General features: G+C 38.9%; 1 pseudogene; it reads left to right on the top strand.

Annotated features, from left to right (window-relative positions):
* The first annotated feature begins 12848 nt into the window (after positions 1-12848).
* Positions 12849-13327, top strand: LOC110296760 (small ribosomal subunit protein eS24 pseudogene; annotated as a pseudogene).
* The last annotated feature ends 4718 nt before the right edge of the window (positions 13328-18045 follow it).

The raw sequence follows: 18045 nt of genomic DNA, 5'->3' as shown, positions 1-18045 counted from the left end.
TGTCTCTGGTTTTATGTGGAGTTCCTTAATCCACTTAGATTTGATCTTAGTACTAGGAGATAGGAATGGATCAATTCACATTCTTCTACATGATAACCGCCAGTTGTGCCAGCACCATTTGTTGAAAATGCTGTCTTTCTTCCACTGGATGGTTTTTGCTCCCTTGTCAAAGATCAAGTGACCATAGGTATGTGGGTTCATCACTGTGTCTTCAATTCTGTTCCATTGGTCTACTTGTCTGTCACTATTCCAGTACCATGCCATTTTTATCACAATTACTCTGTAGTACAGCTTTAGGTCAGGCATGGTGATTCCACCAGTGGTTCTTTTATCCTTGAGAAGAATTTTTGCTATCCTAGGTTTTTTGTTGTTCCAGATGAATTTGCAGATTGCCCTTTCTAATTCGTTGAAGAATTGAGTTGGAATTTTGATGGGGATTGCATTGAATCTGTAGATTGCTTTTGGCAAGATAGCCATTTTTACAATGTTGATCCTGCCAATCCATGAGCATGGGAGATCTTTCCATCTTCTGAGATCTTCTTTAATTTCTTTCTTCAGAGACTTGAAGTTCTTGTCATACAGATCTTTCACTTCCTTAGTTAGAGTCATGCCAAGATATTTTATATTATTTGTGACTATTGAGAAGTGTGTTGTTTCCTAATTTCTTTCTCAGTCTGTTTATTCTTTGTGTAGAGAAAGGCCATTGACTTGTTTGAGTTAATTTTATATCCAGCTACTTCACCGAAGCTGTTTATCAGGTTTAGGAGTTCTCTGGTAGAATTTTTAGGGTCACTTATATATACTATCATATCAACTGCAAAAGTGATATTTTGACTTTTTATTTTCCAATTTTTATCCCGTTGATCTCCTTTTGTTGTCGAATTGCTCTGGCTAGGACTTCAAGTACAATGCTGAATAGGTAGGGAGAAAGTGGGCAGCCATGTCTAGTCCCTGATTTTAGTGGGATTGCTTCCAGCTTCTCACCATTTACTTTGATGTTGGCTACTAGTTTGCTGTAGACTGCTTTTATCATGGTTATGTATGGGCCTTGAATTCCTGATTTCCAAGACTTTTATCATTAATGGGTGTTGGATTTTGTCAAATGCTTTTTCCGCATCTAACGAGATGACCATGTGGTTTTTGTCTTTGAGTTTGTTTATATAATGGATTATGTTGATGGATTTTCGTATATTAAACCATCGCTGCATCCCTGGAATAAAACCTACTTGGTCAGGATGGATGATTGTTTTGATGTGTTCTTGGATTCGGTTAGCGAGAATTTTATTGAGTATTTTTTCATCAATATTCATAAGGGAAATTGTTCTGAAGTTCTCTATGTTGGATCATCCTGTGGTTCAGGTATCAGAGTCATTGTGGCTTCATAGAATGAGTTGGGTAGAGTACCTTCTACTTCTATTTTGTGGAACAGTTTGTGCAGAACTGGAATTAGATCGTCTTTGAACGTCTGACAGAACTCTGCACTAAACCCATCTGGTCCTGGGCTTTTTTGGTTGGGAGACCATTAATGACTGCTTCTATTTCTTTAGGGGATATCGGACTGTTTAGATTGTTAACTTGATCCTGGTTTAATTTTGTTACCTGGTATCTGCCTAGAAATTTGTCCATTTCATCCAGGGTTTCCAGTTTTGTTGATTATAGCCTTTTGTAGAAGGATCTGAGGGTGTTTTAGTTTCCTTTAGGGTTTGTTGTTATGTCTCCCTTTTTATTTCTGATTTTGTTAATTAGGATGCTGTCCCTGTGCCCTCCAGTGAGTCTGGCTAAGGGTTTATCTATCTTGTTGATTTTCTCAAAGAACCAGATCCTCGTTTGTTTGATTCTTTGAATAGTTCTTCTTGTTTCCACTTGGTTGATTTTGCCCCTGAGTTTGATTATTTCCTGCTGTCTACTCCTTTGGGGTGAATTTGCTTCCTTTTTTCTAGAGCTTTTAGGTGTGTTGTCAAGCTGCTAGTGTGTGCTCTCTCTAGTTTCTTTTTGGAGACACTCAGAGCTATGAGTTTCCCTCTTAGAAATGCTTTCATTGTGTCCCATAAGTTTGGATATGTTTTGGCTTCATATTCATTAAACTCTTAAAAGTCTTTAATTTCTTTCTTTATTCCTTCCTTGACCAAGGTATCATTGAGAAGAGTGTTGTTCAGTTTCCACTTGAATGATGGCTTTTCATTATTTATGTTGTTATTGAAGATCAGCCTTAATCCATGGTGGTCTGATAGGATGCATGGGTCGATTTCAATATTTTTGTATCTGTTGAGGCCTGTTTTCTGACCAATTATATGGTCAATTTTGGAGAAGGTACCATGAAGTGCTGAGAAGAAGATATATCCTTTAGTTTTAGGATAAAATGTTCTGTAGATATCTGTTAAGTCCATTTGTTTCATCACTTCTGTTAGTTTCAGTGTGTCCGTGTTTAGTTTCTGTTTCCACGATCTGTCCATTGGCGAAAATGGTGTGTTGAAGTATCCCACTACTATTGTGTGAGTTTTTTTTTAATTTTTAATATTTTTATTACATATTTTCCTCAATTACATTTCCAATGCTATCCCAAAAGTCCCCCATAGTGCCCCCCACTTCCCTACCCACCCATTCCCCTTCTTTTGGCCCTGGCATTCCCCTATATTGGAGCATATAAAGTTTGCAAGTCCAATGGGCCTCTCTTTCCATTGATGGCCGACTAGGCAATCTTTCGATACATATGCAGGTAGAGACAAGAGCTCCGGGGTTCTGGTTAGTACATCATGTTGTTCCAACAATAGGGTTGCAGATCCCTTTAGCTCCTTGGTAATTTCTCTAGCTTCTCCATTGGGAGCCCTGTGATACATCCAATAGCTGACTGTGAACATCCACTCCTATGTTTGCTAGGCCCCGGCATAGTCTCACAAGAGACAGCTATATTTGGGTCCTTTCAGCAAAATCTTGCTAGTGTATGCAATGGTGTCAGCGTTTAGAAGCTGATTATGGGATGGATCCCTGGATAGGGCAGTCTCTAAATGGTCCATCCTTTCATCACAGCTACGAACTTTGTCTCTGTAACTCCTTCCCTGGGTGTTTTGTTCCCAATTCTAAGAAGGTGCACAGTGTCCACACTTTGGTCTTCATTCTTCTTGAGTTTCATGCGTTTATCAAATTGTATCTTATATCTTGGGTATCCTAAGTTTTGGGCTAATATCCACTTATCAGTGAATACATATTGTGTGAGTTCCTTTGTGATTGTGTTACCTCACTCAAGATGATGCCCTCCAGGTCCATCCATTTGGCTAGGAATTTCATAAATTCATTCTTTTTAATAGCTGAGTAGTACTCCATTGTGTAAATGTACCATAATTTTTGTATCCATTCCTCTGTTGAGGGGCATCTGGGTTCTTTCCAGCTTCTGGCTATTATAAATAAGGCTTCTATGAACATAGTGGAGCATGTGTCCTTCTTACCGGTTGGGAAATTAGAGGCCCTTGAGCTGGCTCACCCTACCAATTAATATGCTGGCGTCTTTGTGAGAATTTTAGCGAACTGGTAAATAGAAGGGTGAAAGCCAGACTTGTGAGATGAACCAGGATAGAACAGCTCATGTGGTTGAAGTTTGTATGTTTCGCCGCAGCAGCGGCTGCACAGAGATCCAGGCAATTGGCTTGACCGCTCGAGTGGTGAGGCTGTTTACAGCAGCTGTGGCCACAGTCCCACCACCTCTGCCGGCCGGGGTCCTCCTGCTCTGGAACTCTGCAGTTGCTGTTGGCGTTCCCACTGAGTTTCCCCCATTTCGGCACCAAATGATGTGTTAGAATGGCGGGTCGCCCCACTATTATTGTGTGAGTTTCAATATGTGCTTTGAGCGTTACTAAAGTTTGTTTAATGAATGTGGCTGCCCTTGCATTTGGAGCATAGATATTCAGAATTGAGAGTTCCTCTCGGAGGATTTTACCTTTGATGAGTATGAAGTGCCCTTCCTTGTCTTTTTTGATAACTTTGGGTTGGCAGTCGATTTTATTCGATATCAGAATGGCTACTCCAGCTTGTTTCTTCAGACCGTTTGCTTGGAAAATTGTTTTCCAGCCTTTCACTCTGAGGTAGTGTCTGTCTTTTTCCCTGAGATGTGTTTCTTGTAAGCAGCAGAATGTTGGGTCCTGTTTGTGTAGCCAGTCTTTTAGTCTATGTCTTTTTATTGGGGGAATTGAGTCCATTGATATTAAGAGATATTAAGGAAAAGTTATTGTTGCTTCCTATTATTTTTGTTGTTAGAGTTGGCATTCTGTTTTTGTGGCTGTCTTTTTTTTGGTTTGTTGAGGGATTACTTTCTTCCATTTTCTAGGGCGTGGTTTCCGTCCTTATATTGATTTTTTTTCTGTTATTATCCTTTGAAGGGCTAGATTCGTGGAAAAATAATGGGTGAATTTGGTTTTGTCATGCAATACTTTGGTTTCTCCTTCTATGGTAATTGAGAGTTTGGCTCGGTATTGTATCCTGGGCTGACATTTGTGTTCTCTTAGTGTCTGTATTACATCTGTCCAGGCTCTTCTGGTTTTCATGGTCTCTGGTGAAATGTCTGGTGTAATTCTGATAGGCCTGCCTTTATATGTTAGTTGACCTTTTTCCCTTACTGCTTTTAATATTCTATCTTTATTTAGTGCATTTGTTGTTCTGATTATTATGTGTCGGGAGGAATTTCTTTTCTGGTCCAGTCTATTTGGAGTTCTGTAGGCTTCTTGTATGTTCATTGGCATGTCTTTCTTTAGGTTTGGAAAGTTTTCTTCTATAATTTTGTTGAAGATATTTGCTGGCCCTTTAAGTTGAAAATCTTTATTCTTATCTACTCCTATTATCCGTAGGTTTGGTCTTCTCATTGTGTCCTGGATTTTCTGGATGTTTTGAGTTAGGATCTTTTTGCATTTTGTATTTTCTTTGATTGTTGTGCTGGTGTTCTTTATGGAATCTTCTGTACCTGAGATTCTCTCTTCCATCTCTTGTATTCTGTTGCTGATGCCTGCATCTATAGTTCCAGATTTTTTTCCAAGGTGTTCTATCTCCAGTATTGCCTCATTTTGGGTTTTGTTTATAGTGTCTACTTCCCTTTTTAGGTCTTGGATGGTTTTATTCAATTTCATCACCTGTTTGGTTGTGTTTTCTTGCAATACTTTAAGGGATTTTTGTGCTTCCTCTTTAAGGTCTTCTACCTGTTTAGCAGTGTTCTCCTGTATTTCTTTAAGTGAGTTGTTAAAGTCCTTCTTGATGTCCTCTACCATCATCATGAGATATGCTTTTAGATCTGCCTCTAGTTTTTTGGGTATGTTGAGGTGCTCAGGACTGGGTGGGGTGGGAGTGTTGCGTTCTGATGATGGTGAGTGGTCTTGGTTTCTGTTAGTAAGATTCTTACGTTTGCCTTTCGCCATCTGGTAATCTCTCGATTTAGTTGTTGTAGTTGTCTCTGGTTAGATATTGTTCCTCAGGTGTTTATGTTAGCCTCTATCAGCAGACCTGGGAGCCTAGCTCTCTCCTGAGTTTCAGTGGTCCTAGTACTCTCTGCAGGCAAGCTCTCCTCTTGCACGGAGGTGCCCAGATATGTGGTGTTCGAACCTGTTTCCTGGCAGAAGTTGTGATCCACTCACAGAGGTCTTAAGATCCTGTGGATGGTCCTGTGTATACCTTACAGGTGACTGCAGACTCCATGCCCAATGTACCCCTGTGTTGGTGTGGACCAGAAGGGACTTGTGTCCCTGATCAGGCCGGGTTTTCTGTTTTCCTAATTAATGCAGTCTCAGGTCCCGCGCTATTGGATTGGAGCAGACGCTCTGTTCCACTCACCAGAGGTTTTAAGATCCTGTGGCATGTCTTGTGGGTAGCTGGCAGGTTTCAGCCGACTCTGTGCCTTAGCTACCCCGGTGCTGGCCAGTCTGGAAGGGACTTGTGCCCCTGATCAGGCAGGGTTTTCTGCTTCCAAAACTAATGCAGTCTCAGGTCCCGTGCGAATGGATTGGAGCAGACACTCTGTTCCACTCACCAGAGGTCTTAAGATCCCTTGGTGGGTGTTGTGGGTAGCTGGCGGGTGTCAGCTGACTCTGCACCCTAGGTACCCTGGTGCTGGCCAGACCGGAAGCGACTTGTGTCCCTGATTCTCTTTCTTTCTTTCTTTCTTTCTTTCTTTCTTTCTTTCTTTCTTTCTTTCTTTCTTTCTTTCTTTCTTTCTTTCTTTCTTTCTTCCTTTCTTCCTTTCTTCCTTTCTTCCTTTCTTCCTTCCTTTCTTCCTTTCTTTCTTTCTTTCTTTCTTTCTTTCTTTCTTTCTTTCTTTCTTTCTTTCTTTCTTTCTGGTTTGGTTTTTCAAGGCAGGGTTTCTCTATATAGCCCTGGCTATCCTGGAACTCACTTTTTAGACCAGGCCAGCCTTGAACTCACAGAGATCCACATGCCTTTGCATTCTACCCAAGTGCTGGAATTAAAACTGTGTGCTGCCACTGCCTGGCTGCACAAGGATCCTAAAGGTATTCAAACTCACAGCTCTTCCCTGTCCTTCCTCTTCTTTGCTGGAAAGGTGTGATTGTAAACCTGGTTTTTACTTTTGCTTTTGTGTTTGGTTTTGCAGGTATTGATGTGATTTCCCATATACAAGTCTTCAGAATCATCATTACACATCTCCATTTGTAAGTGGGTTCCACTATAGGTGACACTCATGTCAGCTGGAATTGTCTATCACCTGAGGATAATTGTTAATGAAAAGCATGTAATTTTGTGTGTGTGCTCTGAGGAGCATTGAAGGTCTCTAATTGAATGTTGTCTCAATACCTCAAAAGCATCTTTAAATGCTTGACCTAGCTTGTTCAATGCAAGTTCCTTGTTTATTAATTAATTGTAGCATATTGGTCTGAGGATGAATCTAGTGGTATAGCACTTACCTACTAGCAGGCAAAAGGTTCTGGGTTCTGTCCACCACAGCCTGTGATTGTACACAATTATATATGGAATGCAAAAGTATGGTTTTTCATGAAAAATAAAATGCGTTATAAATTGAGTGTAAGATTACATTAGCAAAAGAAAATATGGTTTAATGTTAAAAGAATTAGCAGAAGCATAATTATCTGATTTTCATAAAAGATCAGGAGAGAATAATACTGGCAGAAGTAGGTAGAGAATTAAAAACAGAATTAAGAGCACAAAACACCTTTAACAGTATAACAGGTGTAAGGAACATTCTCCAGAGAATGATTTTCCAAACTCAAATAGTATAGAAAAGCAAAGAGCTTTTATTCAGCATTCATTGGGTTTCTCCATTCAGGAATGGAGACACCTAGTGGACTTGCAGGCCCAGCTTTTTAGTTACCTCTGTCTCTAGGGTTCTGACTGATTTTACAGTTCCTTAGGCTCTGGAGACTTCCCAGGGGGTTGCTTCCAGCTAGAGTATTCTAGCTATCTATTCTTACTTTAGGCTAAATGACAAGGTGTCCTTCGGTTGTCTGCCCACAGCTGTGGTTGGCTGACCAAACGTTCCTGGATCCAGGTTCTCAATTCTGGGAAACTTAGCATAGCCTCCCAAACTGCCAGTTAGCATCCTGTCATGGAGTCAGCGTGGTCTGAGCTTAGTCCCTTCAAAGGGTGGAATGAGGCTTTGTCCATATCGCAACTCCTTTGTAATGGGTTATTTCAATTTGTTTCATGCATACATAGAAGGCAAGTAATTACCAAGACTGTGACAATAAATAGAAGAATAAAACAAAAGGCAAAGAATAGGGGTCTTATTAATTGATAATTCTCAGAGCTGCTTGACTAAAAGCACAGGGCATGTAAGGGGAAGCTGATATAAAATTTATAGTAACAGTTGCTCCTGAAAGGAGTATTTGCCATCACAGTAAGACATAGCCTATAGTTATTTCTACTATGACTGATATACTAAATATAATTCTAGTGTTTTCAGCTTATAGAAATGTATACAAACATTATACATTATACATGTATACAAACAGTATTTGTCCTGCATGAAGAGATAAATAGATGAAAACCATAAAAGTTGCAATGTGTATGACAATATTGAATGATTCAGTTATAGCTGACCTCATGGCCATATATGCATAATGGATGCCATTTGTGTGTGTGCTACCCATACACTGCATTGCCAGGGATTACTTATAGGACTAAGCAGATGGTGACCAGAGAATGAAATTTTCATAATGCTGAAATATTAGACTATGACAGTAAATCAGTGAGTGAGTGGTTAATTGTTTTGACGACGGGCAAGTTTTTCAAATATTGTCCAGCAATGTTTCCATAGATGAAGAGCAATGATGATTCTCCATATTTGGTCACTGTTTAGAGATCACATCGAAATTATAGAAGGGGATAATTATCAGTAATAGTGTGCTGGGTTTTGGCATTCTTTTAAAAATTTAATGATACTTTAATTAGATTGGGGGTCTGAGTGTATTTGACTGTTCTATGGCAACTGAGGAATATTCAGAGTCCTACGGGTCAACTCCATTCATCTGAGGGATACTAACATTAGGAATTTTCCTGGAGTTGGTCATGTTAGTGCAATAAGAACATTATAATGTGGTAGAAGTTGCTGAATTGAATAAATTGGGAGACAGAATAACGTATGGGGGTGAAGAGAGCACGATCTTGATGAATATGGTATAGATACCACTGTGTTATAGACAGGGTTGGTTAATAGTTGTCGCTGGCGGGTTTTTTTTTAAAATGTACTTATTTCCAAGTATTTTTGTTGTTATTAAGGTGCTGAAGGAAATGAAATAGTAGAGAACATGATAGAAAGTTATATAATGAAGAAAGAAAGGAAATAATGTATATTCTTTTTGATTTTATGTGATTTTTTTTGAGGCAGATATTTGAATAGTTTTAGGAGCTACTTTTCCCAGTCACAGCTAGATTTAAAGCTCTATTTTTTTTGACTCTTGCTTTTTATTTACAAAAGTAATATATAGATCAAGAATGCAGTTCAGAAAATATGCAGTTTTGTCATTGACAAAATACTCTGCCATCTGACATCAACTAGTCCCATTATGATGTTCATTTTCTAGGCCAGACTTTGAGACAATTATATTTGTCAGCCTTTGTCATTGAAATATGAGTAGTAACAAACTACCAAAGGTGGTTGTTCAACCAATTAGATGAGACATGCTAATTACATTAACAGACAAAATAACAACATGCAATATTTACCGTAAAAATTATTCTTAAAGCTATACGTAATTATATATTCCCTTAATCTTGGTACTCAAAAACTGAGATAGGAGGATTGTCAGCCTGGGCTGCATATCAAAATCCTGCCTCAGAAGAACAACACCAGAACAAGAACAACAGGAGCAACAGCAACAATAACAACAGTCAACAACAACAGGTAAAGTCACTTGCTGCATAAACCTGACATCCCAAGTTCAATCCCAGAACCCCATGTGAGAAGGGAAAAAAACAGATCCTTACAAGTTGTCAACCACGCTCACCACACCACAAATAAATATTTGTAATAAGAAAATATTCTACAGTAACAAAAGGAAAACACGTACTTTTCCCTCCATTTATCACAGAGCTAGTTCTACTCACTCTATTTTCTTATTTTCTAGGTATTTTTCTCTTGTTCAGGGTCTCACTATGTGCTCTAGCCTGTTCTCAAACTTTTCATCCTCTTCCTCAGCCTCCCATGTTCTAGGACTATGGTCATACAACCCTATTTTTAATGATCATAAACTTTTAAAATAATTAATTTTGGTGAGCTATAGTTGAAAATGGCTTAGAAGTTTAGAGGTTACGTGTAGATGAAGATAATTTAGTTGTGAGATGAACAGTTATTAGGCCAACGTCTGTGACTATTGTGAAGCCCAGAGTCATAATAAGGAGACTTGATGAAGTGAATGATATAATTACTCAAGGACTGTTTAATGGAGTAATATTGTCTAAGAATTCTACAAAGATATTTTCTATTTAAATGGTACTTTAAAAGGTTAGTTTTCACTAGGGTTGGCATATTAATTAATGTTTTCAAGAGGAACAGAACTTAAAGAATGAGTCTATGTCTGTATATTGACAGGAAAGCGGGAATGAGTGGGGTGGGGGAACATCCTCATAAAAGCAGGGGAAGCGGGGATGGGATGTGGGTTTTTGGAGGGGAAAATCAGGAAAGGGTATAACATTTGAAATGTAAATAAAGAAAATACCTAATTAAAAATTCAAAAAAAAGAAGAAGAAAAGAAAAAGGAGATATGTTAGAATGGCTTACAGGCTGTGGTCCAGCTAATCTAACAATAGCTGCCTGCTAAGAGAAGATTTCAGAATCTAGTAGCTGTTCATTCTATGAGGCTGGATGTGTAAGTTTGTCTTTAGTATATGCTAGAATCCTGAAGAGGTAGGCGCTAATGTCAGTGAAGGAATGGGCTTGTTACTGAGAATGGGAGCCAGCCAACAAAGAGAAAGAACTCCCTTCTCCTGTGTCTTTTGCATAGACTGCCAGCAGCATCTGTGGCCCAGACTAAAGGTATATGGTCCCACCTTAAAAGATCTGTGTCAAAGGTTTGTCATCCTACCTCAAATATCCAGGTTTAAAGTGGGTCTTTTCACTGCAAATGATTTAATTAAAAAAAAACTTTTACAGGTGTACCCAGACATTTGATTTTTAGTTAATTCCAGACATAGTCAAATTAATGCCCAAGACTAGCCATCACAGTTGGTAAGGGTAAAAATCAAGATGATTACAAGCAACAAAAACCTTATTTTATGTTGCTCTACACAGCTGTTTGGGAAGTGGCAATCAGTGCAATTAGTGGGAACCAGTTCTGTTGACATGTTGGTACATTCAATGCTAAAGTCTTTGGCACACAGTCTTGTTAAAATGGTATTCTGTGATATTCTAGTAAATGGTAGGTTTTTACTTATAAGCAAGAAAGCAGTGCATTATATAGTTTTTGCTGTGCCTCCTATTTTTCAAATGTGTTTATTTCAAATCTAGTTTATTACTGAGAGTGTAAATACTGTATCTTCAATATTATATAGTATGTCTTTCAAAATATAATGTGTTCAAATATGAAAAAGTTGACTGGATGGAAGTAAAACAAAGATGGATGAGGCCATCAGTACTGCCTTGGAGCTCTGGGGAGTTTGAGAATCACACCACCCTGACTCTGGGCAACAGCTGGTGACAAGTCTCAACAATGGTCCTGTATTTATAGTGTTTTAGAAACCAGAACCTGAACCAGACAAATGACTCACTGCAATGAATATTTGCACGTAAAGCTGTTTGGGTGAAAAAATACACTGTGTGAGTTTCCAGGGCCACTATGATAAGTGAATATGCTATGGGCAGATGTGAAAGATGGAGGAATCTTGGGAGTGGTAAGTGCACATTTGGAGACAGTTGGAACTAAAGACATGGTGGTAACTGATGTGAGAGAAGGCTGCTGTGGATGGGGGAGATGGACTTGCTGAGTAGAACCAACAAGTGGTACACAACAGCCTTGAGCCTGTGAAGGCTCTTCTCCCAAACATGCTGCCCAGACATATGAGTTGTCTGAGTTGAAGATCAGTTTTCTGGATTGGACCTTTTCAAAAAACCTCTATGGTTCATGCTGAGCCTGTAGGTCATGTGGGTATCCTTGGTCCTCTGCTCCAGGTCATGTTGAGGCCCAGGGTTCATGTGGGTGTTCATGGTCTGGGCTGTCACTGGGGGCCATGAGGATGTCCGTGGCTGGTGCTACTGCCAGAGGCCAGGTAAACATCCATCGTCTGTGCTAACACAAGAAGTCATATTAGTGTCCATGGTACAGATTACTGCTTGGGGTCACTTTGATGTGAATGCCCTGTGCTGCTACCTGAGAGCATGTTGATGCCTCTGGTCCATGCTGTTGCAGAGAACCATGTCTGGGTCTGTGGTCCTTCTGCAACTACAGGTCACGTTCATGTCCATGGCCTGTGTTACTACCAGTTGCCAGGAAGATGCCCTTGGTCTGTGCTGCTGTTTAAGCCGTGTTGATGTCCAGGAACCAGGCTGATGCCAGGGACCATGTTGGTATCTGTAGCCCGTGTTGTCCTAGAGGCCATATTGATGTCCTTGGCCTGTGCTATGGAGGGCTATAATGGTGTTTGTGGCCTGTGTTGTAGTAGAGGACCACATCAATGCCCATAGTTTGTATTCCCAACAGAGACCATGCTCAGGTTCACGGCACCTGATATCACCAGAAATCACATGGAAGACCATGATTCAGGTTCCCACTGACTGCAAAGGACAAAGTGGCATTGATGACTGCAGACTTACAGTTGATAAAGAGGGACATAGAAGGCTTTTGTGACTAGTCTCTATTCCCTCCTCCCCCAAAATAAGAGTTTAGAGAAGAAGCCATTGATGAGAACTCTTAAACATTGTGATAAGGATGCTGAAATGTAGTTCTCCACCTTCTGGTGGGGGGGGGGGTTAGGATAAATGGGCAGGGATGGACTCAGTTTTCTACAAGGGGCTGGCCACTGTGAGTTTGACAATGCACCAGTGAATATATAGGTAACACAAACTGGATTTTTCTTCTTTCTTGAGGGGTAGTCACAAGGAGGGGGCAGAACTGGGGGAACTGTGAAGTACATGTGATCAGGGTATATGATGTAAAATTTCCAAATAGTCATTAAAATATTATGTTGGAAAAAAAAAGTCAGCTGAGACTGGTCCATGACTAGTGTTACTGTTAATACTGTTTGACACCAAGTGGGGCTATCACACTTACTTTAATGTCTTTTGTGTTAAAGTATAAATGGTATGAATAATGTTGTTAAGATACAAAGAGGGCTTGGAATGTCAAATTATCATTGAATAAAGAGTAAAATGGAGGGCAGTGAGAGGTCCTCTTTTCCTTCTCTCCAGCTCCGGCGCCGTAGCCATCATGAATGACACAGAAACCATCCGGACCAGGAAGTTCATGAACAACCGTCTGCTTCAGAGGAAACAGATGGTCATTGATGTCCTTCATCCTGGGAAGGCAACAGTACCAAAGACAGAAATTCGGGAAAAGCTGGCCAAAATGTACAAAACCACACCAGATGTCATCTTTGTATTTGGATTCAGAACCCACTTCGGTGGTGGCAAGATCACTGGCTTTGGCATGATCTATGATTCTTTAGATTATGCAAAGAAGAATGAGCCTAAACACAGACTCGCAAGACATGGCCTTTATGAGAAGAAAAAGACCTCTCGGAAAACAGCGAAAGGAAAGAAAGAACAGAATGAAGAAGGTCAGGGGCACGGCGGAGGCCAATGTTGGTGCTGGCAAAAAGCCAAAGGAGTAGATCTGTGGTGACTTGATGTTTTGCTGTGATGTGCAGATTTCTGAGAGGACAAATAAACTAAAAAGCTTCTAAAAAAAAAAAAGAAGAGTAAAATGGATTGCTAGAAAACTCCTTGCTATGCGTATAATCCTGGAAGAAAGCAGGGCTGCTATTGGTGTGGAGATATTTGGTTGATTTTTCCAGATGTTGCGAATAAGTAGGCCAATTCATAGGAGAAAGTTTAACTTTTCAAATAATCAGAAAGGTATTGAAGTTCCCATGAGTTAATGTTTATGAGCAATCATACTACAGATAAAACAAACCTAGTATACCAGTAAGTGTATAAAATAATTTGTAGAACTACTGTATTAACATTGTTCAGCCATATTATCATCCAGTGAATAAGGATGGCATGACTCCTTCTCCTTCTCATCTCCAAAGGGTTAGGACAAACCACTAGCAGTGATTTAGCATGAAAAATTATAAGGGACATATATATATTAAATATTGCTTGGTGTTATGAGTATATTACAAACAGAATTCACTTTAATGATAAATGATACTACTGGTACAGTTACTGAGAAATAGTCTCATTGAAAGCTAGGGCTTATGTTTCTACTTTGAACAGTGATACATTGTCTATTGGGGATGATTTCTCTCTGGCTTGAGATAAATTTTAATATAAGAATTGTACAAAAACTAAGTTAATTTAATGTAAGTGTTACATATAGTTGACATAGGGTTTTTTTTTTCCCAAAAAATAAAGATTGGTAAAGGAAATTGTGATAAGTATTATTAAACTTATAAATATTGATAGAATAGTAGAAATATTCAGTTTATTACTTTTATTCAAATTGATTCTATTTTTTGGCTCCTAACTTCAATGGATAACACTATCCTCTAACAGTTATGAAAGCCATATTGTATGGTTGCATGAATTATCAACTTTTACATGTTTCCTGACAAAATAAGAAGCAGGGCTTCTCTTATTGGAGTCACAGTCTAATGTTTTAATGGAAATTATACAATAAATAAACTAAGATTTAAAGATAAAGATTTTAGATAGTTATATGTGTAAATTCTAAAAGTCTTGTGAAAAAGATGGATCAATTTCACTTATGTGATATACAAATTTTCTGCTGCAGTGGCTGTATAGGGTAGAGAGCACTGTAATGAATATGTTAAGGTTTGTTAGGAATGAAGTACAAATGAACAAGAGAATGATGATAAAAAAATCTGCTCACAGATAATTCACAGACAGGTAGAGTATAACACTGGCTAATTTTATTACAATGACATTAATGGCAAGCTATAATCCTTGGTGTGGTTTGACTGTGAATTCACTTATAATTTTAATTAGTGAGGCAAATTAGTACTGTTGATGTAAGTGCTATTTATTATTATGGCCACAATCCCTCTGTGATGTGATGTTAATAAGGATAGCTACAATAGCGTGTGTTGCTAACAGATAAACAGACAATAATTTTAGGTCTGCTTGATGTGGGTGATTATAAGTTATTTTTATTAGGTATTTTTATTTTTTATTAGGTATTTATTTCATTTACATTTCCAATGCTATCCCAAAAGTCCCCCACATGCTCCCCACCCACTCCCCCCCCCACTCCCACTTTTTGGCCCTGGCATTCCCCTGTACTGAGGCAGATAAAGTTTGCATGACCAATGGGCCTCTCTTTCCACTGATGGCCAACTACATATCCTGAAGATAAATTTGAGCAAATACAACCTACTGTTTACAAGACAGGCTTCAGAATGAGAAAGATATGGATCTAAATTTTGACTCAGCCCTTAACATGGGTAACCTTAGCCTAATCTCTTGACTACTCTAGCACTTGCTTTTCTTATTTAAACAGATTGTCTGTAGGGAAAACAATTTATTTTGAAACTTATAATACTACATAGCATGAAAAGACTAGGATCATGGTACTTGCACTGGGACTGAGCACACACTGATTGTCCTGAGTACATGGGCATGTGCCCCATCTTCATTTACTCTGCTGTGATGATTACAGATCATACATGAAGGTTGATGCCTAGCTTAGGCTGAAGTGGGCACCGAGGATTTGTAAGTTGTGTTGTTTTTACTCGCTTCCCTCTATCCTGCTTTCCTGGACCATAGGTAGACTGTCACTTAATATCAGTTAGCCAAAACCATTCTTCTTGGTGTGACCTCCCAAATTCCTGTTTGGACACATAGTCTGAATCACTATGGACAGTGATGTTGGATAAGGATATTGTCATAATCCAACTGATGATTCCTGGATTCTCTCATGTCCGTGTGGCCCAGATAACCTCCATTTGACAGAATTTTTCTCTCTGTGCTTGCATGAGACAGACTAAAAGAACTCTTAGCCTTGCAAGACTCAGGACATCAAAATACCATTCCATTTCTGGTAGAGTGGTTGTGTGGTGTGGTGTTTCAAAGAGTTTCCAAATACTTCTGTGGTTGGCTCAACTGTAGATTGAGTCTTTCCACGGTGTCACTGTACTGTTCTCTATCTCTTTCAAATTCTTCTGAATTTTTTTTTGTGTTAAAATCTACTTTTGGGAGAATTCAAGGAGTTGTCCTGGGTAGGAAATAGACTGAGTTTTAGTTGTTTCAAGTAGCCTCAGTAGAACCAAAAGAGAGGAAGGTAGATGCTTTCACAAAGACAGTAAAATCAAGGCTGTAGGTTTCTTGTTCAGTAACTAAATAAAAGCATATCATATCTTGAATAGCACTTGTACACATTATGGATCCTTCTGTATGGTAATGTTCGGATCATGATGCATCCACCACGAAAAAATCAGAAACAGTGAAACAGAAACTGAGAAACAGTGAGGATAAGGAATGGCAGTACTGAGTGCTTGCTCCTTTATTTTTCATGCTGTAAAAGTGCTAACTGTGATAATTGCTTGGAAGCAACGTTCCGTGGAGTCCATAATCACAGTTCATTTTGTGTTTTTATGTGCCAAGAGCAGCAAAACTAATTAATATATAAAATTCAAAGTACTACTGCATATATAGTGCTCTCACTGATACCGTGCATGCTTGCGGTTTTTTTTTTTTTTGCCAGCATACGTTAACATCTTTCAATCCTCTTTATCCTTCAAGAGCTCTATGAAACTTGTCTTGTTAAAGAAAGAAACAAAGAAACAAACAATTTTTGGAAAATATGGGTTAATTTTTCTTATATAATGTACAAATTCTCTGTTGCAATTGATGTACAGAGGGTAGAAAGCACTATAATAAATATGTTAAGGTTTGCTAGAAATGTAGTGTTCAAGAGAACAATGATAAAAGTCATAGTTTTAATTTAAAAATTAATCACAAATTAATTTAAAAATAGCTTTCTAAGTAGTCCTGACTATCGTGAACTAGCTATGTAGACCAGGATGGCCTCAGACTCATGTCTACATGCCTCCTTCTGCCTCCAGAGTACTGAAACTAAAGGCCAGTACCACCACACCCAGCCAGTTACCTTTATCTCCATTGTAAGCCTGACAATATCTATGAGGCTATGAACCAACTTCTCTTGGATAGTGTGATGGCTAGTTTTAATTTTCAAATTGACATAATCTAGTTACATAGGGTCTTTGAGAAAATCTGTAAGGGATTATCTTAATTATGTTAATTGATGTGGGAAGATGCACTCATTGTAAGTTTAGGAGATACTTGCAAAAAAAAAAAACTGAGCTGAACACTAGCATTGATGAATTAATTCATTCCTCTCTGCTTCATGGGGATGTATATAATGTGACCAGTTGTCTCCAGCAATTTTCACTGTGACTTCACCACAATAATGGTCTGTCACCTGGAACTATGAGTTGAAATTGCTTTTGTCAGGATATTTCATAATAGCAATAGAAATGAAAAGTAAGACAGATCTTAGCTGATCAGAGATTCAGGGTTCTTTGCTTTTCTCACTTCCACTGGACTCAGCCAACCCATTTCGTGTTCCAAGTTCCAGTTTTGGTAATTACCTCTCAATGGCATATCTACTGAAGTTGATAGAAGGTATTGTCATATTTGTTCTGTTCAGAGAAAGGCAACTGTAAGTGTTATTACTCATTCTTTGCAACAATGTTTCTTTAGCACTTGTTTTCTGAAGGCTTTTCTATGTGATAGAAGGATCAAAAATAATCACAGCTTATGCCTGCAAGTAGCTAGAGACATGAACACATGGACAAGTAATTATTAAAGATTTGTTTTGGACTGAAAGTAACATATATTGTGCCTGCAAAGAAAAGAGTATTTTGATAGATGACACATCTGTATTTTATCTTAGCTTTGTCCTTCCTGGAGCAGCATCAGAATAACTGTTGAGTTTCCCTTGGAGATTGTCTTTCTCTTTTCTGAGTTCTTGCCCTCCGTCCCCCACTCTCCCAACCCCAATGGTACAAATCTTTACTTTGCCCAGGGCAATGAAACGTTGGCAAATAGTGCTTCTGCTCCCCTTCAGGGGATGTGCATAGGTGAACTGAAATTTTAGTCCATACAGAATCTTATAAATGAAGGTTTGTGGTGGTGTTAGGCAAAGTAGGCAAACAATGGAACCAAGTCAAGCACAAACAAAAGCAGTATGCAGAAGAGTAGATACTGAGGTGAAACACGAAGGTCACTATGGACAGGCCATTCTGAAGAGAAAGTCTGGAAGCTCTTCATTACCTAGGCTTCATCTAATGAACAGAACTTGTAGGAAAAGAGCCCTTGAACTATACATGGGGGCTGGAGGGACTATAAAGCTCTGTACATTGTGTAGCAGGATAGTTTGGGGATCTGGTTGTCATTTCACTAGC

The sequence above is a fragment of the Mus caroli genome, unplaced genomic scaffold (genome assembly GCF_978045245.1).
Source record: "Mus caroli unplaced genomic scaffold, Mus_caroli_1 scaffold_7, whole genome shotgun sequence".
NCBI lineage: Eukaryota > Metazoa > Chordata > Mammalia > Rodentia > Muridae > Mus > Mus caroli.
This window is presented reverse-complemented; position numbering and strand designations above follow the sequence as displayed.